Source organism: Phascolarctos cinereus, unplaced genomic scaffold (assembly GCF_003287225.1).
Source record: "Phascolarctos cinereus isolate Bilbo 61053 unplaced genomic scaffold, phaCin_HiC Scaffold_4;HRSCAF=312, whole genome shotgun sequence".
NCBI lineage: Eukaryota > Metazoa > Chordata > Mammalia > Diprotodontia > Phascolarctidae > Phascolarctos > Phascolarctos cinereus.
The window spans coordinates 557,230,870-557,257,180 of NW_027555847.1; positions in this window are offsets into that span (position 1 = coordinate 557,230,870).

The window sequence follows — 26,311 nt, forward strand, 5'->3', positions numbered from 1 at the left end:
AGTCTCTACTCTTTCTCACTTGCCTGTCTCTCCCCCTCCCTGTCTCTGTCTTTCTCCCTTTGTGTCTTTTTTGTCTCTCTCTAAATATACATATATGCACACATATATACATATATACACATACATAACACATATTTAATTATAAATTGCATATACATATTTATCTTTATATAGGCACAAACTGTTACACGTTATATGCTCTTATATTTTGTTCCTGTTTAGGTTAAAGGGAAGTATACAAAACCTACTACAGGAAAAATCTCTGTCTCTGTCTCGCTCTTTCTGTATGTGTGTGTGTGTGTGTGTGTCTCCCGTCTTCCCTCCTCTGTGTCTCTACATATATATATATATACATATATATATACATATATATATATAAAATATATGCATAGTAATAGTTATAGTTTTATATATACATATTTATCTGCACGTATGCACACATGGATACACTCTCTATATAAGCTTCCTTATCTTTCTCATTTTGCTTCCTGTTTCAACAGTTTACCAGCATGATACTCTTGTTGAATACTGAATACATATTTTGGCCTAAATGCTGAATACAGTGTCATCTGGTTTTGGATTTGAAGGTAAAGAAGTCTTCCACCTTCTTGCCTATTTTCTAGAGATTTACACAGAGCTCAATTTCTCTGCTAGTGTCTGAGCAGGGCCTCTCACCTGTGAGAAACTCAAGTCCTAACACAGGGGTTCTTAACCTGGGGTCCATATCTGTGGATAGATGGGGGGGTGAAATTCGAGGGAGAAAATACATCTTTATTTCAGTATAATTGGTTTTCTTTGTATTTCATTTCATGCATTTAAAAACATTCAGAGAAGGGGTCCATGACACAAACAAAGTTAAGACCCATGGCTCTCCAGAGTCTGAAGGCAAGTGGGAGAGGATTGAGGAATTCTCACTCCTCTAAGCAAATTAGTAAGGGAATTTTACAAATTCCGTTTTGTTAATGATTAATGCTTCTGCCAAAAAGAAATAAACAAAAGAATGGAGGAGTGGTGAATATAGATCCTGCATATGAGGATTTTCAATGATCCAAGTTTGGAATTTTCTAAGAACCTAGGGGTTTTGTTGTTTTTCCAGTCATGTATTGACTCTTCATGACCCCTTTTTGAGATTTTCTTGGCAAAGATACTGGAGTGATTTGCCATTTCCTTCTCCAGCTCATTTTATAGATGAGGAGACTGAGGCAAACAGGGTTAAGTGATTTGCCCTGGGTCCCACAGCTTTATGATCCCACTAATAGCCAGAAATAGATACAATAAAGTCTTCTTGACTAGATAAAATACTACCAGTTCTCATCTATTAAATAAGATGATTTGGCTAAATGTCCTGTAAGGTTCCGTCTAGCCCTAGATTGACTATCCTATGATAAAGACATACAATAAATAAATTGTGTAACTTTTAGTGTAAATGCCAATGAATAACATTGTGGGGCTAAACAACTCACATGACTTCCTCATCTTCTTCCCTGTTCCTCCTCTCTTCCTCCTCAGCCAAGGGAAACAAAAGACAACAAATTCTAGCCTGTTTCCTGATATTTAAGAGTGTTTTCAAATTAACTGCCCAACATCTATCAGTGTTGCCTTTAAGATAAAACAAATCTGTTGACTTTATAGAATTATGAGCTGGAAAGGATCTTAGAGGTCACCTTATTCAAATCCCATTATTTTACAGATGGGAAACGCACTCATTTAATGATTTCCCCATGTTCACCCAACTTGTAAATAGGAGAAATGGGAATTCTGACTCCAAAGCTAGTAAGTACTCTAACCACTACACTACACAACCTCAAGAGTTTTTTTATTTTTAAAGAACCCAATAATAATCTTCTTTACAATATTTTGCTCTAGTAAGTAAAGCATAATATAACTATAGCCTAGTATGAATATTAAACCAACATAGCCCTCCAAAATACAGCAGATGGACCCCTGGGATTCCTGTAGCTCTTATATGCTAAGATAAACATTTGATACTCTGCCAATGAGAACTCACTAAGATTTCTTAGTTCTTCCTTGTCCTTTTTTCCCTGTGTCATATTTCTCATCTTAGTCACATCCACTCATTCTCTTCCCCCTATCCCCTTCCAATACTACTCTGAAGTCTCACTGTGGCTTGGCAGTGACTATGGGTAGTCAGCAGCTGTGTCAGCAGAGTACACATACTGGCAGGTTCTGCCAAGTGGGAAAAGGTTTAGTGTCAGGCTTGGAGAAGGACTAGGTGTCTTTTGTGTGAGGACCATTCTGGCTGAATTTGGAAAAAGCCATTATCAGAAGGTTGGCCATACTGAAAGAAAATGTTTAGCTACTGCATGTGGAGTAAGGGTCAGAACAGATGAAAAAGGAAGGGAATGGACATTTGTAAGTAATTGGTTGGTTGTCCTTCATGCTTGAGGAGGATCAAAATGACATCACCATGTTGGGGTCAAAGTATAGCGGGTCTGACTGTGGCTGATCAAACCAAAACACTATCAGAAGGCTCCACCACAGGTTGGGTACAAATAGTCCATATGAATGCTGGGAGTGGAGATGTCTCTAAATTTATGCATCTTATGTTTCTTTTGAGCTACTGCAATTCTGCTTTGCTCATAGAGCACAGCACCTGCTTTGATGTGTGCACAGCAGACTGGGCAGTCCTAGAACAGGCTCATTTCTCATAATCGATACCACAGTTCTTTAGAGAGACTGTGAGAGTATCCTTATATTGCTTTTTCTAACCCCACTATGAGCCCTTGTCTTGTGTAAGTTCTCCATAAAATAGTCTTTTAGGCAAACATAAGTTTAGCTTTCGAACAATGTGGCCAGCCCGTCAGAGCTGTGCTCTCTGCAGTAGCATTTGAATCCTTGGCAGTTTAGCTCAAGAAAGAACCCCAATGTCTGGAGTACCTTATCTTGCCAGGTGATCTTCAGAATCTTCTTAAGACAATTCAAATGGAAGCTATTCAGTTTCCTGACACAATGCTGGTAGACTGCCCAGGTTTCACAGGCATACAATAATGAGGTCACAACAATGGCTCTGTAGACCTTCAGTCTGGTAGGCAGCCTAATACCTCTTCTCTCCCACACTTTTTCTTAGGAGCCTCCCAAATGCGAAGCTAACTCTGGTAATGTGTGCATCATCCTCATCATCAGTGTATACATCCCTGCAAAGTATATTGCCAAGGTAAGAAGGGTTGTGAGAATCCCTCAGCAAGTTGGGTAAATTCCCTCAATGATGTCGCTAGATAGAATAGAATATCCAGAAGACAGCACATGAGAGGGGAGGGACTTTCATGGAGAATTTCAGGGATTGATATCATATGTGGTGCCACTAAGGGGCTGGGTTAATGATGCAGAGTATGCTAGCTGCCAGAGGCCTAACTTGGAGTCCTTGTGCTAAGGCAAATTCAGTTGAAGGTAGGCAGGGGATGTGGATGAGATGTTAGCAGAGCAAAAGATGGTAGTCCATTCCAGGGACAGTCGCTCCAAAAGAGGGGGTAAACTATATCCTGGAGAGGCCAAACTGCATCCCTGAAGGACAGTGAGTGCTCTCCAACCCTGAAAACCTCAGAAGAAATACAACCAATGCTCCAAACCTTGGAAAGAAGCAGAGGTGAAGAGACAGCAGGCAGTAGACAGAGGGAATACTGAGAAAACAGGTCTTTGGAGGGGTATATCACATTGATAGTTCCCTGAGAGTCTCAAATTAGAGCAAATGGTCTAGCATAGTCCTCCTTAAAGATATGAATAGTTTTCAGAGGACTGCTGTGAGAAGGAATAATTCTCTCAGTTGGCACCCTGGGACAAAGCCCTGGCCATCTTATCCTATTACAGGTCTGCTAGCTGCTACAGTTTCCCATTCCATCTTGCAGCATAAGCTAGTTGATGGGGCCACCATGCCATTTGTACAAACTGTTGGAGTAGTATGATTCTTTGGAGTAGTCCAACACAGGGGAGGATTTTATGTTCCAAAAATATCAATGAATCTTAGATTCAAGACCATGTAGAAGTTAATACAAGGTGCATTTAAATGAAAGAAAACCAAGGAAATATTTGAACCAATGACATTTGGCTAACACCCCTTCTCCAATACGCACGAAAATGTAGGAATTATTTCTGAGGCACAGAATTATATCAGCAGAAACATTCTGTCTGGTCATTTTGATCTCCGCATGCAAAAACAAAGAAGCATTGGCCCAATCTAAAAAATGACTTTTCAATTTACAAGTTGAAAACTACACCAGGGAAGTAGATGTGACTATGAATTCCCTGAAATTTACTCCCTGTATCTTCATGGTGCAGGTCAGTTGGTTAAAAAGTATATTTATTTACAAGACTTGTCTGATACTACTCCATTTGTCTTTGGAGCATTCATGTTCAAAGTTGGCTATTTTAAGAGCTGCTTAAAACTTGTGCTCCGGGAGATAACCCAATTTGGAACAAATTGAGTATTAAAACCTGCTTTTTAAAATTATAGCATTATTACTGTATCTGTGGATATATATCTATATCTATATCTATCTATCTATCTATCTATCTATCTATCTATCTATCTATCTATATATGGAGTCTGTTCTCCACACATATTCTTAACTCTGATGATGTGGCAGTGGAAAGATGGGCAAAATATGCAAAGAAGAGAGGATAATCTTCTAAAGGGAGGCCCCAATGGTAATCTTCTCTCTGTGACTTTTGGTTTGACAGGTTTTGTTCAGTAATTTCATTAGAAACATTCTTGCACATTTACATGGATAAACATTCCACTTTAAATAAATTTAATTACCTACCCTAATACTGAATGACTTAAGAAACCTTCTCCAGCTTTTCTGTGCCTTGATTTTCTCATAATGCTTCATCTCAGAGTCATTGTTTTGAGGGAAATTTAATCAAGCTCCCTTGTAAACACATGGCAGCATGGTGTAGTCAGAAGAGGACTGGACATGGGATCAGGAAGGCCTTAGTGAGATTCCTGCCATAGATACTAGTTGTATGCCACTGGACAAGTCATTAACCTCTCTAAGCCTCAGTTTCTTTATCTGTAAAACTTGCAATAATAGTGGCATATATCTTTTGGTTTTTACACTGCCTAAATTTCTCCCTAAATCTCTCCCCCTTTGTCTTCGAGAGATCTATGGCTTATAACAAAGTTGGGGGTTTTTTTAAGTAAAGAAAAAGAAAAAGTAGAAGAGAAAAAAATCAGCAAAACCAATTGATACATGGAAAATATCTGGCAACATGCTTTGCAAAACTTTTTAGCACTAAATGTCATCTATTATCAGTACTTTAAAAAAAATCAGTGGGGCAAAAATCATCTTATTTAGTCTATTAATTTTCCAGCTACATGCCCATAATTAGCTATTTCCTCTTCTTCCCTTTTCTCACTTAGCACACCACCTTCATCTCCATTCACTGCCCTCCATTTTGCTCATTTTAACTGAATAGATGCCTTTATTTACCAAAAAGTACATTCACAACTCCCCTTCAAACACTGACTCCCATGAAAAAAAAAAAAAGTAAAGGCAGCTAGGTGGTACAGTGGGTAGTGCTGAACCTGGAGTCAAGAGGACCTAATTTCAAATCCTACCTCAGACACTTAACCAACTGCGTGACCCGGGACAAGTCATTTGACCTCTGGCAACCTTGGTTTCTTCATCAGTAAAGTGGGGATAATAGCTGCACTACTTTCCAAAGTTGTTGTGAGGATAAAATTAGATAGTATTTGTAAAGTGTTTTGCAGACTTTTAAATGCTAACTGTTATTATTTTTAAAAGAAAGAAAAGTTAAAAAGATAGGAAGAGTGAATGTTATATCCATTTGGGGACAGTAGATAGATAGATAGATAGATAGATAGATAGATAGATAGATAGATAGATAGATACATAGATACATAGATACATAGATACATAGATACATAGATAGATACATAGATACATAGATAGATACATAGATAGACAGACAGACTAATCAATAGATAAATAGGCAGACCAATAGATATAGATATATAGACAGATCTATAGATAGATCTATAGGTAGATAGATGTACAGATCACTAGATAGATGTATAGATCACTAGATAGATGTATAGATCACTAGATAGATAGGCCAACCAATCAAATAATCAATAGATAGACTGGTAGATATAGATCTATAGATAGAGGGATAACTAGATAGATCCATGTAAAGATAGATTAACAAATGATAGACAAATAGGTAGATCAATCAATTGATAAACAAGCAGACCAGTAGATATAGATCTATAGATAGATAAATCTATAGTTCACTAGATAGATCATTGTAGAGATAGATAGATAGATAGATAGATAGATAGATAGATAGATAGATAGATAGATCATTAGGTAGACAAATCTATAGACAGATCGATGACAGACAGACAGACAGACATAGATAGATAGATAGATAGATAGATAGATAGATAGATAGATAGATAGACAGATAGATAGATATACAGATAGATAAGTGCTTACTATGTTCCAGTCACAGTGTTAAGTTCTGAGGACACAAATACTAGAAAACAAGAAACTCCTAGCTAATAAAAGGTGACAAAACATAGCATGGAGCTGGAAACCCAGCAGTGTGGGGTTGGGGAGGGTGCCCATTCCTGGTGAGAAACAGTGATCTGGTTAGAGCTGGGAATGAAGGGAAGCAGTGTGTCTGGGGCCTCTCATGAAATGGTACTCCTGGCTAGGGATTTGCTCACTGCCTTAGTTAGATTTGGCCTGTCTTGCGTTCTTATAGGACTACATGGGCACAAACTCATTTTTAAGACAAAATTATTGTCAGTAAAGCTCTTTGAGTGTGGAGAGTTACTGTACAAGTGGCATATGCCATGATCTTGAACGTGACAAGCAGCTGACAGTTACAGAAAGTTTCAAAAATATTCTCTCAGAAAGTCATCAAAGAGGGGGAACAAAAAGCCTAGTAATTAAACAGCCCAAGTTTTAATGGTCACCTCTTTAAAAATTTTTTTCAGAAAAGACAAGCCAGGCTGCAGTTTGGGGCCTATCTTGGAACCCTTGCAAGCAGATAAGCTGTCAATGTATTTAAGTTGTTAACAAGTAGCTAGTTTTGTGCCAATATTTCCAGTCTTCTAGCACCACGTTCCAGCCTGTCTTCCCTCTCTCAGTTCCTGTGGCTGTGGATAGTGAAGAAGATATTCTCTCCTATGTTATTTACTCTGTCGGTGAGTTAAGTGGCAGCTCAGCATAGCATTTTATCTGTGAAATCTTGTCTTTCAACTATACAGTTGTCATTCTAGCTGAGGGATAAATTGAGGAGGTTAGGTGGGTCATGGCATTACTAGGTTCAATTTAACTCAACTACCCAATTTCCATTAAGGACAGACTGTGTACAGAGCACTGTGTGAAGCACTGGTGGGGAGAGAGATACAAAATTTGGCTAGGACTGTAGGACTGTAGCACGGGTCCTTATGGGCCCAAATGCATAAATAGCTCAAATATATGATAACATATTAAGTCCAAAACAAAGTGTTGTGTGGGCTTAGAGGGAGAAGGTTAACATGAACAGGGAGATCAAGGAAGATTTTCTGGCAGCAGTAGCATTGGAGCTGGTCAGCACGGCATAGTAGATTGAGAGGAGGCCTCAAAGTCAGAAAAACTTAGGGCTCAGTCCTGTCTCTGACATCTACTGGCTAGGTGACTCCAGGTGAATCATTTAACCTTTTGATGGCTCTAGGAAACTTTCTAAGACTAAATTGCAGAGAAAGAACCCACCTGAATTAGTAGATGGAGTTTCTTCACAAGGGAGTTCCCTACATAGTTCCTCTTCCCCTTTAAGAATGGTTAAGAATTCAATACTGGAAAAGGAAGGTGGTCAAACCACAGGGAAAAACAGAACCAAGGCACAAAGTTTGGGAGACTACAGATGACAAAGCCAAGTCCCAGAGAGTTCAAGTGATTTGCTCATAGATAAACTGGGATTTGCACTCAGATCTCCTGTGACTCAAGGTCAATTTTCCTCCCACTGCCTCATGTAGGAGTGGTTAAAAAATTATATTAAAATTATTATTGAAAGTTATAATTAAACATTAGAAAGTGGATCAGTTTGTCTGGGACATATAGTTTGTAGAGGGATGGAATAGGAGATAAGGCTGGAAAGGTAGGGGATTACTATACTGTGGAAAGCCTTGAATGCCAGGCAAAAGACTTTGTGCTTTATCTATAAGGTAATAGGGAGCTACTGAAGACTTTTGAGCAGAAGATTGGTTTGATCTAATCCTAACTAGATTTTCTGTGAAGTTCCTGTCATCTCTAAATCCTATGATGCTGTGTTTGAAGGACACATGGTCTGGAAGCAGTATGACTGGGTAGACTGGAGTACTAAAGGAGCAGAAAACAAAGGCACCTTAGGAGGTAACAAGGTGAATTGTTACTTTAATGATAATGATGGACCGAGGACTTAATACAGTCATGGCTAAAATAAGAATCACAATACTACTATAATTATCCCTTCTACATCAAAACTTTCCCCATTGCCATTTCAATATTTTTGCAGGTGGGCATAAGAAATTAAATGGGAATTTTGTGGAGAGTTTTGTAGAAGCCGCAGGCAACACAGAAGTTTAGAAGCTCAGAAATGCATAAAATATATGTATAGTATTGTATAATAGCAACACATTTTATTTTTAATACCAAACTAATTCAGACTTCTTCTCTGGTACTAAGGGAAGGCCAAAAAAAATTTATGCAGGTTTTCCAGATCATGGGGAGGCAGGGTGAGGAGGGGGTAGGGGTGTGCCATGCCCCTAACCCCCACCCTCCGGTTTGTGAAAGGGATAACTGTGATTCACAATTCTTAACCTTGTAAAGGCCACAAAATACTTTCTTCTCTAAAATAGGGTTATGTGTGAAAAAGATTGAATACCTTTTATAGCCAAGAGTATAGATCTTTGGCCTTCTGGCCAATCCCTATTCATGTACCTATGTATATATCTGTATGTCATAAAAAAGAAAGTAGATCTTGAAACTTTAGCTGATAGCTACAGGCTGGTTAGGGTTACCTCCCATTCCCCCTCTTCCTAGAATGTTCCATCTCCTTGGTTTGTCAGAATTCCCATCCTAGAGGGAGAGCAAAGCCATCCCCCCCCCCCAGCTCCTTTCATAGACTCCACCACCTGCTGAGGGATTGGGCTGTTAGCCTCTAAAAACCTTTTAGGCACTTTATGGTCAACAACCCTCCTGTGCCTGATAACTTGAGGCGCTGGATAAATTGAAGTCAGGCCTTATCCCCAAAAGATTAAGGACCCCTAATGGAGTGCCTAGGTTTTTGATTCAGGACAGTTTATGGCAAGAAACAACATAGTGCAAAAAATACTATATTTCAGTTACTCATTAACCCAAAATGAATCAGAGGAGAAACTGGAAGAGCATGTCTTTTATAAAAATTAACTCAGTTATTTGCACAAAGGGATATTTTAGAGAAGTCTTGAGGCAACCAGGTAGCCAAGGTGATTAAAAACAATGATTTTTGTTGTTGTTGTTCAGTTGGGTCTGAATCTTCATGATCCCATTTTTGGGGGGTTTTCTTGGTAAGGATATTGGAGTGGTTTGCCATTTTCTGCTCCAGCTCATTTTGCAGATGAGGAAACTGAGGTAAACTGGGTTAAGTGACTTGTCCAGAGTCATACAGCTAGTAAGTATCTGAGGCTAGATTTGGACTCAGGAAGATGAGTCTTCCTGATTCTGGGCCCAACACTCTCCTCACTATGCCATCTACCTGACCACAGTAATAGTGGTAGCTAGCATGTGTATGGTACTTTAAGATTTGCGAAGCACTTTACAAAATATTATCTCATGTGATCCTTACAACAACTCTGGGTAGGTGCTATTATTATCCCCATTTTATAGATGAGCAAACTGAGACAAATAGAGATTAAGTGACTTGCCTAGGGTCACTGAGCAGTGAGGGACTGAGGCCAGAAGGGAACACATGTATTCTTGACTCCAGGTCCAGCAGTCTATGTATACACTGTGCCACCTGGCTGCCTCTGTTATAAATAGAGCATTGGACCTAGAATCAGGAAGACCTGAGTTCAAATTTGGCCTCAGACTCTTACTAGCTATGTGACCTAAACAAGTTACTTAACCTTTCAGCTTCAGTTTCCTCATTTGTAAAATCACTATAATCACCATCAACAATGTGCATTTATTAAGCATATTCTGGAAGCAAGGTGGCACAGTAGGTAGAGTGCTGGCCCTTAAGTCAGGAAAAGTCTTCCTGAGTTCAAATCTACCCTCAGCTACTTAGTAGATGTGTGATCCTAGGCAAGTCACTTAACCCTGTTTGCCTCAGTTTTCTCATCTGTAAAATGAGCTGGAGAAGGAAATGGCAAACCACTCCAGAATCTTTGCCAAGAAAACCCTATATGGGGTCATGAAGAATCAGACACAACTGAAAAATGACTTAACAAAAAATCACTCTCTGTGTGCCAGACACTGTGCTAATTGTCAAGGATACAAAGAAAAGCTTCATTATCATTAAAGTAACAATTCACCTTGTTACCTCCTAAGGTGCCTTTGTTTTCTGCTCCTTTAGTACTCCAGTCTACCCAGTCATACTGCTTCCAGACCATGTGTCCTTCAAACACAGGGTCATAAGATTTAGAGTTGACAGGAACTTTACAGAAAATCTAGTTAGGATTAGATCAATATGTAAACAGCCATGAGCAAACAAGATGTATAAATGGGAAGAATGGGGCTAATTGTAGCACCTTCCTCCCAAGGTGTTTGAGAGGATCAAATGAAATGATGTATATAAATTGCTTTGCAAAGCTTAAACACCTTCAAACTGTAAAGATGTTAGCTATTATTATTCTGCCTCTTTGCATCTCCCACAGAGCTATGCATAAATATTATTCATGGATACATCACAGGATTTAGAGCTGGAAGAGATGTTAGAGATCACTTAGTTCAACCCCTTCTATGCAGATGGGGAATTAAGAACCCCCAGAAAGGGATAGCAGCTCTGCCTATCAGAAGCAGGCTAACTGATTGCAGAAAGGTTTATTCTGGGAAAGCCTTGTATCTATTAAATCAACAGAAAGGAACCTATACATTCTGAAATATTTATAGCAGCTCTTTTTGTGGTGGCAAAGAACTGGAAATCGAAGGGGATGCCCATCAATTGGGGAATGGCTGAACAAGTGGTGGTGAATGAATTTAATGGAATGGTCGTTGTCCTTTGTTCTCGAAGAGGACCAAAGTGACATCACTATGCTAGAGTCAAGTTACGGTGTGTCAGACAATACAAGCTCAGAATGTTCTTCCACAGGTCGGGCACAGATAGTCCATGTGACATTCTCTAAATTTGTGCATCTGGAGTTTCTTTTGAGCTACTTCAATTCTGCTTTGCTCATAGAGCACAGAACCTTCTCTCCTGAGGACATGCCATGCTCAGCAGTCCTGTGCCAGCGTCTCCCATAACACACAATAAATTCCAAAGTTCTTAAGAGAGACCTTGAGAGTGTCCTTGTATCACTTCTTCTGACCACCATGTGAGCATTTGCCCTGTGTGAGTTCTCCATAAAATAGTCTTTTTGGCAAGGGGACGTGTGGCATTTGAACAAGGTAGCCAGCCAATCGTAGTTGCGCTCTCTACAATTGAGTTTAAATGCTTGGCAGTTTAGTCTGAGAAAGGACTTCAGTGTCCATTATCTTATCCTACCAGGTGATCTTCAGAATCTTCCTAAGACAATTCATATACTGTGCTAAGAGAAATGATGAGCTCAATGGTCTTAGAAAAACATGGAAACACTTGCAGGAAATAATGAAGAGTGAAATGAGCAGAACCAAGAGAACATTATATACAGTAATAACAATATTGTTTTAAGAATGAGTTTGAGCGAATAAGTCATTTTGGCTATTATAAATACCTAAATTAACTTTAAAGGACATGTGAAGAATGATGTCTGCATCTGGAGAAAGAACTGATACACAGAAGTATGTATGGAATAATTTTATACACACACACACACAGATACCTATTTGTGTCAAATGGTAGCCATCACTAGGGTAGGGTGAGGGGAAGAAAAAAAGTGGGAAGAATTTATATGATAACTATTATATATTTCAAAGGAATAGCAAGGTATACATAGTAGATTTGTAGTTTCCTATGCAATCATCTTTTTTTTTTTATCATACTATGCTGTGGAAATGCTTGTTTTATTCCATAAATTTAAAAATTAATTAATTTGAAAAATAGCCATAATTTTTTTTATGAAAAGGAGATATGAATGCCATAAGATAGTATTTGGGGGGGGGTTAGGCAGTTGGGGTTAAGTGACTTGCCCAGGGTCACACAGCTAGTAAGTGCCTAGTGTTTGGTCTGAAGTCGGATTTGAACTCAGGTACTCGTGACTTCAGGGCCAGTGCTCTATCCACTGCGCCACCTAGCTGCCCCGAGACAGTATTTTTTGTTAAGCTCTACCCAGTAAACTTGCCTGAGCCTGGTTTTTGCTAAATCTTTTTGTAAAAATCTGCCTAATATTAACAATAAAAACCAGTCCAAAGTGGAATGGGCTGCCTCAAGAGGAATGGATTTCCCCCTCACTGGAGCTCTTTAAGAAAAACTTGGATGAGTACTGGTTGGGTGTGTGAGGTAACTGGTTTCGGGTTCAAATATGAGATGGGCTAAAAGCCCATTGTGACTCTTCCAACAATGGGGCTTTGTGATGCTGTCACACAGTCATCTTTGCATCTACCATATTGCTTCGCCCTTAATAGGCCCACAAAAAATATTTATTGAAAATAAAGAGAATAGTCAACTCTCAGGTTTTCTCAGTGTTCCAATTATAAATCGAGTTTTGTCCCCCAGCAGAAATAACTGCCAGGAAAAATTTACCTTCAGATAAATTTTCATTGTTGAACAAAATGCAGCAGTATTATTGAGAAGGGTTACATGGAAACCCAGAGTTGTTCAGATTACAGTGAGAGAAAAAAGGACCATACTAAAGTTTATGGTCTAGCAGTGATTTTCAAATCAAGTCCAGAAGCATTTATTAAGTACCTGCTATGCCCAAACATTGAGCTAAGTGCTGAATGAATGAGTGATTGGGAAGTGGTGTGCAGTTTGAAAAAAGGTCCTTTCTGACTAAAAAAAAAAAGTGAAGGCTTACTCTGAATTAACTGGAGAGGCTCCTTGAGTTATGAATGAACCCTGTCTTCTTTTCTTAGTGGAAAACAATGAGTTATATTTTTTCCCAGGATGAATTTCTCTTAAAATAAAAGTTGTGTTAAGTCAGTTCTGGGAGCATGAAGTTATGTGGGGATGGGGGAGTGGCTACTCACTGCCGACCCTATTGTTTTATTGGAAAAGTTCTGAAAAGGCAATGAAGGAGTATCAGGGAAATGTAAATACATATATCCCAAAACCCTATATAAAGGGACTTGAGCAAGAAACTTATCAGGAAAGGTACTTATAAGTAAAATAAGGTAAGAAAAGGGCATATATTGAATAGTACATTATTACTATTTCCATTCATGCCATGTCTTCAACCACTACTTTTGTCGGGAAATGTGGGTAGTCAACTCTTTGATTCCCTTTTCTCATATTTCCCACCTCACATTTACAAAAACAATAGACTATTTACGAGGTCAGACTGAAGGCTCTTCCTTCCTTCACACCTAGATGCTCCCTTCTGGGCTTGCCAATATTGGAAGGATTTTTGATGTTATACATCCTTTGTTTTTGAAGGGGAGGACATTACAAGGGTGAGGTCTTAACTTGCTTGTGAATTAGATTCAGGTGAGGCAGAAGAGCACAAGGTCCTCAGCCTCACTCTTTTCTCCAGTCATTCAAGTCCAGCGGCAAGAGAAAAGGCAAGAGGACTAACGATAGCCCAGGATGCAGTGGATGACCTTGGCCTTTCTAAATTAAGACCTTTCCCAGGGCTCTTTTTGTCCATTCAGTGACTAAGGGCTGGGTAAGAACAGAGACAAAAGTGTTGTCAAGTAACCAACAGCACACTAGGAGTCAGAAAATCTCTGCTTCTTTAAGGAGATCTGGGTTCTAGTCCCAACTAAAATGTTAAGCTGTGCAACTTGGGAGCAAATCTGTGTAACTTCCCATTGGCTCAGTTTTTTCCATACAAAATGATGTGGTTGAATTAGTGGATCTTCCTTGGTCCACAAGGCAGGTGACGCAAACCCTGTAAGGCTCAGCCACTGCACACTGTCTCCAGCCTCTTCAATCTAAAACTGCCTCCAGTTTATAAGTTATATAAGTTACCTTATAAAACCTTGAATAGATGTCTAATTGCTTCTCAGGGTGGACCCAATCTGAATGAATCAGAGATTGATGATCTTAATCCAGAACGTGATATATCTGAGTCACCCTTATTTAGAGACTGAAAAAGGTATATTCAGAGACAAGCTTTGTTTATCATTTACTATATAAGAAAAAGAATTCTTAACTGTAAGCAGAATAAGAAATATTTTTCTCCCCCAAGGCAGTTTGTGGCTCTCCTAGATATTTTGGGAAGTGGCCTTGAGTAATTGGCAGAACATGACCAGGATGCCCCAGGGAGAATGGCAATTGGAGAGAGATTGGTGTGCTTTTCTACATCTTAAGTCCTGTGGGAGGTACTGATGTAGAAAGGAGGAATACTGCTACAGTACTGAAGCATTTATTCTTCAGTTGCATCCAACTCTTTGTGACCCCAAATGGTGTTTTCTCAGCAAAAGATATTGGACTGCTTTGCCATTTCCTTCTCCAGTGGATTAAGGCAAACAGAGGTTAAGTGACTTGCCCAGAGACACACAGCTAGTAAGTGTCTGAGGTGAGAGTTGAACTCAGGTTTTCCTGACACCAAGCCCAGTGCGCTATCCTCTGAGTTATCTAGCTAAAGCATAGAGGTCCAAATTATGCCAAAGTTCCCTGAGTCCATGTGGAAATGGGGAGAGATACCTGTTTGCCAGGTGCAAGGTAAGATTGGTTCTCCTAGACTTCAGGAAGCCTCTTTTTTGAAAGCCTAATGTCTAAAAGAACTTTAGCAAAAGAAAAGGCTTCAGAATGAGAGATGTGCTTTTCAATCTGTGACACAAATTTCAAGAGATTCTGGAATCAAGTTTTTCCCCAGACAGAACCCTCAGACAATGGCAGTAGGTGTGGACAGCAGGAAGAACTGGGCAGGATAGTGAATGATAAGATGTACACTGAGGGGATGTTATTAATCAATGGGATCTGAAATAAATGACAAGACTCGTGGATTGCAGGCAGAGTAATGCAGACTTGGGGGTCAGAGATCCAGGGTTTGAATACTGGCTCTGCCACTGCTATGATCTTGAGCAAGGTACTTAACTTCCCTGACTCTCAATTTCCTCATCTATAAAAATGAGAAGATTAGACTAGATGACTTCTAAGGTCCCACCAGCTCTGAATCTATGGTTCTTGGTTACTGTTAGACATAAGTGTGTTTCCTTTACTTAGAAATCAAAGGATAAATAGAAATTAGGAGTCAGTTTAAAAAAACAATTCTCACAAATGACAAAGAATCAAAACTCATTAATAAATACCAAAAATTGAATTGTTACTCAAACTGTCCTCAAAGATTTAGTTCAAGGGCCAGTTCCAAGATGGGAGGTTCATAGGGACCTCCAGTGATGAGGAAAGAGTTGATGTGTTACACATACATCCCCTCAGTTAGTGACCTGTTTTCTCCTAAACAATTTTGGCTAACCTTCTTATATTGTATAAGAATAATGCCTCAAGGTTCAGTATACTGAAGACATACCCTTGGTTTTGCCCATTTGCCATGGAAAAATCTCTTTAGGTGTATGCAAGCTGCTACAACACACTCTTGTTCATCCTTTATTTTCAAAGATGACCAATGATAACACAGGTCATGTCTTGACTTGTGTGTGGATTGAATTTAAGTGAGGCAGAGTTGCAGAAAGTCATCGATCTCGGTCTGTCTTCCAGAAACACTGAAGTCCAGTGGCAAGACAAAACTCAAGACACTGACGATGGCCTGGGATGCAGTGGATGACCTTGGTGTCTTTGATGTCTGAACAATCTCTAAGCACAACAAAATTTTCTCATTTGCCCATTCTGGGGGGGGACATCTTCGCATCCTTAGGGTAGACATCCCTGTAACTGATGGGTTTGAGGCCTGTCAGTTACCTTCAACCTGGATTAGTCTGGCTGCTGAGTTGGTTTTATCGGGGTGTGGCAATTGGGCATGCTACAGCTTCTTGGAGTCACAGGTGAGACAACACACTAGTGAGAGAGTGACTGGCATGCCCTTTCTTGGTGTTCGGCATGAGCTTTTCACTTTAAGGCTCTAGAATCCCTCTTTGCATGAGAAATGTTTTCATTTTCTCCAGTCCCGATCAATCCTAGCAACAGAGTAAGGGCACAGCTCAAGGCTTCCCATTCCCTTTTTCCTTACAGTTCTTTACTCCCATTAAAGATTCATTTATGATGATGACAATTCATTTATTCACAATTTAATGATTCACAGAGCACATTTCTTTAAAGAGCTCAAACAAATTTTAAGCAATAAACAATTACTTTGATAGTCACTTCTAGAATGAATCTCTGGAATCTTTATCAGGGCTGAGGAGCATGACAGAGTTAAGACAGAAATGTGACAGAAAAAGAAGCAAACATTTCCTTAGTGAGATGGACAATGTGTGGGCAACACTTTGTAGAATTTCAGTCAAGTCTATAAAGTCCTTTAGGATTCTTTTGGTAAGTGTAAAATATTACAATTCTAGCACCATCTTCTGCATGGAGCCTTTCCAGATCTCCTAGTTGCTATTGCTCTCCCTTGTAAATTACCTTGTATTTAAATAATTTATATATTTATATTTATTCACTTTGTAGTTATGCTATACATATTTACATATGTTCTTGTCCCCTGGGACAGTTGGTAACTGGGTGGCTCAGTGAATAGAGAATCAAGAAGACCTGAGTTCAAATTCAGCCTCAGATACTTAATAGCTGTGGGACCCTGGGCAAGTCACTTAACCTGTATACCTCAGTTTTCCATTCTGGAGAGATAAATAATAAGGATAATCATAGCATTTACCTCCCAGGGTTGTTGCATGGATAAAATGAAATTGTATTTGTAAAGCACTTACCATAATGCCTGGTACATAGTAGGTACTATATAAAGAATTGAGAGTAGAGATTGTTTTATTCTTTGTTTCATGTCCCCAAAGTAGGTGCTTAATAAGCATTTGTTGATTCATTGATTATTATTATTATATCATTTTACAAAGAGGTGTAGTAGATATAAATTCAGCCTTTAAGTTAGGAAGGCCTGGGTTTAAGTCCTAGGTTCTGGGTTCTTATTGACTGTGATTAAGGCAAGAGACTTAACCCCACAGTGATGCTAGACAACATAATAATACTACAATTGTCAGAGAGCTGCTCATCTGCATCTGTGGAGGGAGTTTCAAAAGTAGAGAGTTCCCGACACTCATGAAATCAAAGTAACAAGAAAACAAGAAAAGCAATCTTTTGTGACATGTGGAATCCTTCCCCATGAGATGAACGTTGCCAAGTCTAAGCCCCATGATGATCCCGGTAACTGGAGCTCCAGGAAGCCTCAGTGCTCTATTAGCTCAGCTATTAGGAAAAAAAAAAAAGCAAGTGGTAAGATTCACTATGACAACTCCAGTCTTGGCCTATTGTCCCCATTAACTTCCACCTCTACTTCCCAATGCTCCAGGTCTATTTGTACATCTTTTGAATAACAAACACTCAAACTTCTGGCACCTGAAATTAAGGATGTTTTCAAAATTCCTTCCTTAGCCCCACTTTCTCCCATTAGTGAGACTTTAGCCTTTCTATGGCCATTGTAAAGTTCAGAACCAATTTACTTTTTTATCCTTTGGGGTTATGGAAACTAAAAAGATGGAGGCAGGGTGAAGGAAGAAAGAAGAGAGAATGTTCTCTGAATCCCATGGTTGCTTCCCCTCCTGCTTTGGAAATAGGATGGCAATTTCTCTGAAAAGCAGCAAACTGTGGGAAACCAAACAATCTACATCCCCAGGCTTTCCATGTAGCGGCTTTTCTGGTATACACTCTGGTCTCCTGGCCCTTCTGTTCCAGCCTGTGGGAACCTGGATAATTAGCCTCATTAAGCATCCCAAACAAGCAGTCCTTTTTTCTTCCTTCCATTCCTCCCTTGACCCTGGTGAATTATAATTTCTGAAGTTGCTAAACATAATGGAAATGGGGGGGGGAAGAGGGAGAGTACTTATCAAAACCCAAAAGTATCTTAGCTAAAGAGTAGCCTAGGCCTGGGGATGCTGTATGTACCCATTGTGGTAGCTAGCCCTTGCTGCCTTGAAACAAGGCTACCCAGCCAAGCATATGTCGGCATAATCAGAAGGTTCAAATAGGATAGAGGCACCTGCCCCACCTGTTCTTTCCATTTGGCTCACTCACCTCTGACCCAGTCTTTTCACCTGTCATCTTTATCTTCATCTGGCCTCATTCCCAGACTATCTGTCCCCTGTGTAACTACTATTGCTCTGATATTTTAAAAAATCCACTATTAAGCATGATTCAGGCTAACTGGATATCTACCTTTATAGCTTTCCCTTCATAACTGAAATTGCCAGGTGTGTTCCTGGCTCCTGGACAGCTGGTGGAATTGATTTGAGCTCATCTTTGCAAAGAGGGGACCATCAATGTAGAATCTTTCCTTCAGGTCTTATCATTGTATTACCTTGTCCTGTCATCAGGTGAGATACATGTTTGATCCCCCCCACACACCCTTTTCTAGTTTTCTTGTGAGGTGGCTAGTACAGAAAATTTCTGATATCTTATCATGACAGAATTGGAATAGCTCATCCTCACTGGATTGGGGAATCAGTCCAAACAACCTTAGAGTAAATCTGAGATGAGGCTCTGGACAATAGTCACTAGTACAGATGGACTTGTGGAAAGGCTGCTGTTTTTCTTTCCTCTCTCCCCAAACACTCTGTTCCTAGCTCGAGGGCCAGCCCTCCCCGTAGATCACATAGATGGCAACCTATAAATTATGATTTCAGATAGATCTGTGAGCTTTCTGTCTTCTGAATACTCTCTGAAATCACTTTAACAGAAGATCAAGTCTTCTATTTTTTAGTTAAATATAAAACTTAACGTGCAAATAATCATAGAGGGGTAGCAATCGACCCAAATTCACGATGGATTGTAAATGACTGATGTAAAATCCTTTCCCAAGAGCAGGTTTTCCCCCAAGGAGAGATGAAAAAGCAATGCATTGTACTTTCTGAAGAATGAACCACAGGGGGCGAATGGGAGCAGAAAGTTGGAAAAGAGAATTTCAAGTTTTTAGCTGGGGGCCTAGTACCTGGTTGATAGGATCATAGAATTTAGTACAGGAGCTCTTGATGGAGTTCTGTGGATAGATTTCAGGAAGCCCATGAACTTGGCTGGGAAAAATTATCTCTATTTTCACTAACCTTTGGTTTCTTTCAATTTTATCTATTTTATTTTATGCGTTTAAAAACGTTATTCTCAGAACAGGTCCATAAGCTTTACCCAATTGTCCAAGGGGTTGATGACAAGTTGCTTTTGAGCTTGAAAAGATGCTAAACTTACCCTCAATGGGAAAGCTTCTTTACTCTGCATTGTCTGGCATATATTCTCCTATGTTTTGCTATTGCTCCTGATTTCTGTTTTGCTATTGGCTTGGACAAATGGGTTTCTTCGAGAATGGAAAGAGAAGGAAAAGAGGAAGGAGAGAGGAAGGAAGAGAGGAAGAAAGAAAGAAGAAAAGAAAGAAATGAAGGAAGGAAGAAAGAAAGAAAGGAAAGAAGGAAGGAAGATGGAAGGAAGGGAGGGAGGAAGGAAGGAAGGAAGGAAGGAAGAAAGAAAGATATAAAAAGATATAAAAATGTTTATATCACCTAGGGCAATTCTCTCATTTTATAGATAAAGGAAATGAGTGACCTGCCCAGAGATCACCCAGCTATAAGAAGCAAAGCAGGCATAATAAAATATTTACCCCAATAGTTCTTTCCATTTGGCTTGCTCCTCCTTGGCCCAGTCTTTTCGTTTGTCATCTTGATCTTCATCTGTTCTTATTCCCAAACTTTCTGTCCCCTGCCTCTGATTTTTTTAATCAACTAATTAAGCATGATTCTATGGAACTGGATCTGTACCAGAAAGAAAGGTTTTCCTTTCTGGAGAAGTTGAACTTACCCCAGATGTTTCTAAAGTGGTATTTTATTGTTGTTGAATCATTTCAGGCATGTCTGACTCTCTGTGACTCCATTTAGGGTTTTGTTGACAGAAACACTGGAATTGTTTGCCATCTCCTTCTTTAGATCATTTTACAGATGAGAAACTGAGGTAAACAAGGTTTAGTGTGTTGCCCAGGGTCATACAGTTAGTAAGTGTCTGAGGCTGGATTTGAACTCAGGTCCTCCTGATGCCAGGCCCAGCACTCTATCCACTGTGCCACCTAGCTGCCCCCACTATCTTATGGCTTATTAGTGGGGCTTGAGGGATATGAGGGCTTCATAGGTTTCTGGTGAAACCTATAGGTCCATCTCAGAACAGAATAATGTTTTTAAATGCACAAAATAAAATACAAGAATTACAAAAGAAACCAAAAGTTAATGAAAATACATATGCATTTTTTTTCTCCATCCAAGTTCACAGACTACCTGAAATCTATCCAGGGACCCTCTTCTATAGGAGCCATGGTCACTGTGAATAGACTTTGAAATTGGTGGAAGTCATAACTGTGGAGTGGCAGGAGCCAGTGATGCTTCAAGGCTTCCACACAGAGGGGTCCACAGGTGCTGCTCTTACCACATTCAAGACGGCTTCCCCACAGCTCTCACCCTCTTGGAGCAGCTGAGGAGAAGAGGGCTTACCTGAATCAGCAGCTCCAGAGAGGTACTTAGAGGTTGTAGGAAGTAGAAAGGCTGCTAAGATGCGGACTAGACCAGAGGTGGAGAACCTGTGGCCTTAAGGCCACATATGACCTTCTAAATACTTAAGTGCAGCCTTTTGACTGAATCCAAATGTAAAAAAGGCCACACTTTAGGATATAGATGGCCATATGTGGCCTCGAGGCTGCAGGTTCCCCACCCTTGGACTAGACATTATGTAGGTGAGACAAAGTGGATAATAATTGATTGCTATGTCCTTTCCAGGAATGATTGGGTTAATTTGATACATAACCTGAAACTCAAGCTACAAGACCATTTTGCTTTGGGTAGACCAGCAGGATTGATGAAAAAACAGTGAAAATGGAAGGCCAGAAGGAGTAGGCATAGGTCTTGGAGAACCTAAGTGTATGGCTGGACGGGCAGCAAAGCCCTAAGTCTGCTTCACTGGAAAAGAGCCAGCAATCACAGGCTTCCCAGATTTGGTGATGCAATGCCTATCTAGGCATGTGCTTTAGATGTAGAGTACCTGGTCATCTGACTATTTACCATTATGAGAGATATTGAGGTCAAGATAGAAAAGAAAGTCCTTTGGGAGTCTGGCAGGAATCAGCCAGAAACCTCATTCCTCTACCCTATGGCTTTTGGTTTTGGGTCCCTAAAGACATGACCAAATGATAGAAATACCAAAACTACGTTGATAGATCTGGGCAATATACTTCCCTTGGTCTAGACATGTGAGCTCCAGACCCTTCCTGCAATTCTACCATAGCCCCATTCTAGAGTCACCTAGGGGAAAGGGTTAAACAATGTCATTTTGAGGTCTGAGATAGAAAAGAGCTGACCATTGTCCTTTCTTCTATGAGCAAGATGTTCAGAGAGGTTTTGAACACAGGAGTGAAGCATAAACCCTCATTAAAACCCTTTCAATTCAGACTACTAACCAAGATGAACAAATCTCAGGAAAAACACGGGGGAAGAAGGAAATACTGTCTACCAGTCTACTGAGCAGAAAAGAACTCTATATTACCTTAACTGATGACCAAAGCTCTAGGATACATTTCTGCACTTACAGTACTATCCAAAGTGTTCCATGTCTCCCCACCCCACTTCAAACTAGTATAATAACACAAGGGTCAAACATCTCTGTCTTATTTTGAGCTCTAAAGGACCTATGTAATCTTGATTTTATTACTAACCTGAGTGGAAACTAACCAAAAGGGAAAACTACACAGCGTAAATAGAAATGTGCCCTAGCCCTTCCCTGGACCTGCACTTTCCATATAAATAACAGCAAAATCTGGCAGTGATTCCACCTTTGGACATGAACTAGGTAAAACGACTACTATGTAAGAACTGAATTAAATTGTGAGCCTAATCACCCCATGCCCCACCACCAGAGACTGAGATGGTTAGAGATTATGCCCCCAATGTATTGAGGGAATTGTTTGTATATTTCTTCTTGCTATACCTTTGAAGTAAATGTCCCTTTATAAAAAGCTACTTAGTTTTAAGTGGTTAAATAAAATTGAAGTGCTCATTATCAGACCCTAAAAATAGAGAGAACACTTGCAGAAGGGCCATGAGCCAATAGCAGTAGAGAAAAGAGACACTCCCAACTCTCCCTCCCAGTGTACCTGAGAACCTTGAGGGGAAGATGTAACAGGCCCTGACAGAGTAGGCTCAGAGCAACCATGTTGCACCAGGGTTCAAATAAATGGGGAGGCATTTTGGCAATTGGATTCATTCCTTTGCTGACATGAAGCTGTTACCTAATTTGGGAACTACACAATTGATATGTTTGGGGAAAGAATAGTGAGAAAGTGACCTTTATGCAAGGTCAAATCCCAGGAGGAAATTAAACAATAATTCAGTAAAATACAGATTTAATATATTGAGCGTCTACTGTGTGCAAGAAACTGTGGTAGTCACTGATGGGGGATACAAATTAGAAAAAAACCATGTTATTTCCCCTCAGAGAACTTCTAATCTAGTAAGAGAGATAAGATATATATACAAATAATTATATTGCTATAATAAGTAGAAAATGATAAGTGTATCTGAGCATTAAAAAAAAAAATCATCGAGAAGGGAGAGATCGCTTTTGACTGGAGATATATGGAAAGTTTCCTGAAGGGTGGAGAACTTGAGCTGGGCCTTGAAGGAGAAAAAAATGTCAACAAGTAGAGATTGGGGATAGAAGCTGGGGTGCATTCTAGTAAGGGAAATGTTCTGAGCAAATGTGGGCTGTCAGGAAAGGATAGATAGTGCTATGTAGTCCAATTTGAATGGAATAGAGAATACATTAAAGGGAGGAGTGAGCCTACAAACCCATTTGGAGCCAGATTCTGAATGACCTTGAATGTCAAACTAAGAAGGTTGAACTTATTCAGTGGGAAGTGGGGAACAGCCTAAAGTTTGAAAGTTTTTGAGCAAAGGAATGAACTGATAAACTAGAATGGGTTTAGAAGAGGGCAGTGATGATCTTGGCATGGCTAGAGACCATGTCATGTGAGGATCAGTTGAACAAACTAGGGTATGTTTATCTTGGAGAGGAGAAGGTTTATTGGGAACAATGGTAGCTTTCTTTCTGCATTTGAAGGGCTGTCATGTGGTGGATGGATTAGACTTGCTCTATTTGGCCATTTTGGGCAATACTAGAAACAGTGGGTGGAAGTTGAAAAGAGACAGATTTAAGGTGGATATAAGGAAAGAATTCACAGCAAAAATGTTATCTAGTGGTGCAATGCACTGCCTACCTCAGGATGTTGGGAGTTCTCCATATTATGTCCCTTCTGGGTTATCCCCTACTCATCCAACTCACACTCACAGAAAGGGTCCCTGGAAGAGACAGCAACCATAAATTCAAATTCACGCAGGTAAAAAGAGGCAGAGTCCAAAAGTTAAACTGAGATCCTCAGATTCTAGATGCTGTATTCTTTTGGCTCTACCACACTACCTTCTTTTACTCTTATAGTTTTCCTTTTCCTTTCATTGCCCACTTACTTCTTCCTGGTTATATATTTGTGGGTCTGCAATCCTAAAATTATAGCTCAAGAGTCCCCACCCATATGTCTACATTTAATTTATTTCCTTGCCTTGCTTCAATGTTTCTTTTTTTATTTTTCCCAGTACTACATAAGATGTTTGCAATATTCTCTGTGTTCTCTTTAGAACTATATCCCCTAGAAGGTTGTGTGAGATTACATTGTGAGGACCATTAGATTGCAGAGGATGCTTTGAAAGGCTCTGGAAGAAGTCTTACAAAGGATGAGGTGTGAATGTACAGGAGATAAATAGGGGAGAGAGAGAAGATAATGGCATGTGTCCTATGCTCTGACATCCTTTCTAGTCTTTGATGAAGAAGTAGAGTTAGGTTTGAGATTTTAGAGGGCATATTTTTCTAGAAGCCTAGCACTGTATCCCCAGAACCACAGTGTATGTTAGAGCTACATCAAATTTCTCCAGAAGTTTTCTGACAGTGATTGACAGATTCCTTCCCCCCCACCCCAGGTCAGTAGACCATAAAAAGGGGGTAAGAGTTAGAGTTAGATGGTATCAGGGAAACAATGGTTAACTGAGAGATAAGTTTCTCTCCCAAGAGAAACTTGTAAGAATGGTGATCATTTTGAATGGGTGACAGTTTTATTTAATACCTGATACAATCCCTCATTATTCTGTTTCAGTTGAATAAAAGAAGCACAAAAATCCAATGAAGAGAAGAATGCTTTGAAAAGCAGAATTAGCCAAATGGCTCACTGAAGAAAATAATTCCTTAAAAATTAAATTGGACAAGTGGAAGCTAATAACTTTATGAGACATCAAGAAACAAAACAAAATCGAAAGAATGAAAAAAATAAAAGAAAATATGAAATATCTCATTGGAAAAACAACTAACCTAGAAAACAGATACAGGAGAGATCATTTAAGCAATTATTGATCCACCTGAAAGCCATGATCAAAAAAAAAAAGAGCCTAGACATCATCTTTCAAGAGATTATCAAAGACAACTGCTTTAATATTCTAGAATCCGAGGGTAAAATAGAAATGGAAAGGATCCATAGATCACCTCCTAAAAGAGATCCCAAAAGGGAAACTCCCAGGAATATTGTAGCCAAATTCCAGAGCTCTCAGATCAAGGAGAAAATATTGCAAGAAGCCAAAAAAAAATTCAAATATCATGGAGCCGTAGTCAGGATAACGTAAGATTTAGCAGTGCTAAGATATTATTAGAGCTAAGGCCCAGCAAACAAGCTGTGTCCTGAGCTTATCATAACAGCAATCTCCCATGCTTGTAACCACTAACAGTCCCACAAGCTTGTAACTGCCAAGTGAACCGAACCAGAACTAACCCTGGTTCTGTGCCCTATGACCTGAACAACTTGAAGACTGTTCATTGTGGTCCAGCCATGCACTTGGAGACTGTTTACTCAAGACCCAAGAATGCCTGTATTGTGGTCCAGCCATTTGTGGTTTTCACCCTTAAAACTCTACCCCTGCCTTAAGCATGTGAGCCTCCCTTCTTAGGAAGGACTTCACTTGCAAGCTGTTTCTTTCACTTTGAAATTACACTTCTGTTTGATTCCTCACTCATCTGCCTCTAGCCTGCTCTGTTTGGTTTCAGCCATACATACACAGGTTAGAGGCCAGTTCAGTCCAGTTGACAACAGTTTCTACACTGAAGGATTGGAGGGCTTGGTATAGGATATTCCAGAGGGCAAAAGAGCTAGGATTACAACCAAGAATCACCTACCCAGCAAAACTGAGAATAACAATATATATTATACATACATATATATTATATAATATGTAATATTTATAATCCTTCATGGGGGAAAATTAACATTCAATGAAATAGAGAACTTTCAAGCATTCTTGATGAAAAAACCAGAGCTGAATAGAAAATTTGACTTTCAAATAAATGACTCAAGAGAAGCATAAAAAGGTAACCAGGAAAGAGAAATCATAAGGGATTCAAATAAGGTTAAACTGTTTACATTCTTACATGGGAAAATGTTACTTGTGACTCCTAAAAACTTTATCATTTTGAATATGATGGGATAATTATTTAAAAAAATAAAAATAAGGGATGAGAAAAAGGAATGCACTGGGAGAAGGGGAAAGGGAGAGATTGAATGGGGTAAGTTATTTGACATAAAAGAGGCATGAAAAAGGGCTTTTACAGTGGGGAGAGGGAAGATAGGAGAGGTGGAGTGGAACAGCACATGAGCCTTACTCTCATTGGAATTGCCTCAAAGAGGGAATAACATGCACATTCAGTTGGGTGTAGAAATATATCTTACCATATAGGAAAGTAGGATGGGAAGGGGATAAAAGAAGGTAGGAGGCTGATTGTAGGGAGGGCAGATTGGGGGAGGTAAAAGTCAGAAGCAAAACACTTTTGAAAATGGACAGGGTAGCTGGGA